At 57.1% G+C, this 2,462-nt stretch overlaps 1 protein-coding gene across 1 annotated transcript in view; it reads left to right on the top strand.

Moving 5' to 3' along the window:
- The window catches only part of SLC22A8 (solute carrier family 22 member 8), a 36,715-nt gene that overhangs the window by 1,486 nt on the left and 32,767 nt on the right, over positions 1–2,462 (top strand). The window lies entirely within an intron of this gene.

A 2,462-nucleotide genomic window follows, 5' to 3' on the forward strand; every position in this document is an offset into this window, starting at 1 on the left:
TTTCCGCAGGCAGGCACCCCGCATGCAGGTGGGGCCTCATCTTCCTCGGATGGGGGGACAGAGTGCTGCTGGGCAGGTCAGCATCCTGGCAGGGGCGGGGAGGTGGGGAGGGGGTGTGGGAACAAGCAGATGCCTTTCAACTCCACGCCTGGGTTTCTTCACGCTGTGAGTCGAAGCGTTTCATTGAGCCAGCAGCTAGGGAGGGCCGTGCTGTGGCAGCCTCAGAGCTGGGGACACAACACACCCCAGCTCACGTGGCCTCTCCGGTCCAGCGAGGGGTGACACTAAGTCATGGAGGGTCCCCGGAACGAATGGTAGAACGGCAGCTTCCAAGGGGTGCTCTGTGCTGTGACCTTAGACGGTGCCTGACCCCAGGGACCGGACATGGAAAATAGCAGGAAGGTGTGGCCATGGGAGGAAGCTACCTGCAGAAATGGGCCTGGAGCTGAGCTTCCGCCATTCCATCAGGGCAAGGGTTAACCAGGCAGCGAGGGGAACAGGGGACAGCCCCAGAGTGTGCCCAGTCCCCAAGGCGGGAGTGTGTGTGGCAGAGGCACCGGGTGAAGTGGGGGTTGAGACACTCCAGGCCAGACCCAGAAAATGGCTCATCCAGCCCCGGACTCACTCCCGGGTTCACCCCTCCCACGCATTCATTCACTGCATCATTCGGTCATCCACCTCTTTCCTTGCCTGCTCCCTCTGGGGAGTACACAGTTCAATTGGACTCCTCGGGAAGCTGGTGAGCCAGTGACGTGAGGAAGAGGAGGAGGAGGAGAAGGAGGATGACATGAGAATAATTGGGCAGCAGCTCAGGGCCAAGGACACTGTGATCCCTTGCAGACCCTGTCTCCGTGGGTCCCCACCGCTCTCCTGTCTGTTGAAGGAGACTGTATCTCCTTTTACAGATCAAGAACACACACACACACACACACACACACACACACACAAACAGAAACACACACACCCCTAAGACCCAGAGAAGCCAAGAGGTTGCCGACTGCCACGTGGCTGGTCAATCTCAGAGCTGGCATGGTCAAGCCCAAGTCCGTAGGCTGCCCAGGGAAGATGCCCTTCCCGGGAGCTGGAAAGGAGGAGGAGCCACGGTAACCCAGGGAGACTTCATGGAGGAGGCGGCTGGCTGCTCCCACCAGAGGATCCTGCCTCCGCTTCCTTAGCAGGTACCTGACAAGGGCCTGGCCGGTGCTGAGCCCATGACACGTGTGGGCCCTGGAGTCAGCAAGGGGCGTATGATTATGTCCCGTTAACAGATGAGCAGTCTGAGCCCCAGCATCCTCGGGATGACCACAGTTTAGCTCACAGCAGACTCGGGATTTGAACCCAGGGCTATCAGAGTCCCGCAGCACCCCCCTGCAGGACAGAGTAGAACAGCTCCTTAGGGTCTCCAAGGAGGGTTCATCTTTCAGGGTTTCCTCTGATCTGAGCCTAGATCAGGGTTCGGATTTTGAGATGGAAGAGCCACTCCTGTCCCTCACAATTTCATCCTTATTTGAGAGTCACACATATTTAATGGACAAACAAAACCTCTGAGTTAAACCCTTTCATGTTTTTCCATTGCATTTGGCTCAAAAGCCAAAGTGTGCCAACCCCCGTCTAGAGGCTGGCTCTTATTCATGCTTTAACAAAACGTCGTTTATATATGAAACACTTACGATGCACCCGCCTCTGATCTTTACAACTATGGACGCGGCCAACCTTCTGGGTGCCACGGTTGGATCCCCTTTTCAGACGGGGAAGCTGGGGCACAGAGAGGTTAGGGGATGTGCCCAAGGTCGCACAGCTAGCGCGTTGCAGATGCAGGATTTGAAGTCCGGTGCCTGGCTCCAGGGACATGCCCCCAGCCATGCCACTTGGGGACTCTCTTGTGTCCTAGATGAGTCCTTCTCCCTGTCGCTTTGCCATATCCCCCCAGCACCTAGCGCGGTCTCTGAAATGCACCTAGTCTCCAGCCAAAGGCAAATGAAGGCACAGCAGGTAGAGCGTTGGGCTGCCTACGTTTCCCTGTCCGGTCATCGACTCAGTGGCAGTGGTTTGGATTTGGTCTGGATTGTGTCTAATGGAGTCGGGCATCACAACGTGCCAACGGTTAAGCCCGCAGCTACTAACCAAATGGCCTCCAAGGAAAGAGCTGGCCATCTACTTCCGAATGGCACGTCCATGAGAACCCCACAGAGCACAAGTCTCCTCCAGAACACACAGGGTCACTGCCAGCTGGAAACAAAGTGGTGGGGGGGGTCACCTGAGGGCATAGCGTCAAAGACCCCGTAGCCCTGCCTGTCCCTTGCCGACTTCCCTCTGACACTTCGGCGGGGGGTGTGAACGCCCATGAGCCAGGATTGGCAACAGTTTGTTCTGTACCCAGAGCCTAGAACAGTGCCTGGTACAGAGGCGGCGGCGGGGGTGGGAACTGTGCAGGCAGCACAAATGAGAATTGTGTGTGTGTG

The sequence above is a fragment of the Echinops telfairi genome, unplaced genomic scaffold (assembly GCF_000313985.2).
Source record: "Echinops telfairi isolate 266 unplaced genomic scaffold, ASM31398v2 ScPeMD7_7417;HRSCAF=8455, whole genome shotgun sequence".
Taxonomy (NCBI): Eukaryota; Metazoa; Chordata; class Mammalia; order Afrosoricida; family Tenrecidae; genus Echinops; species Echinops telfairi.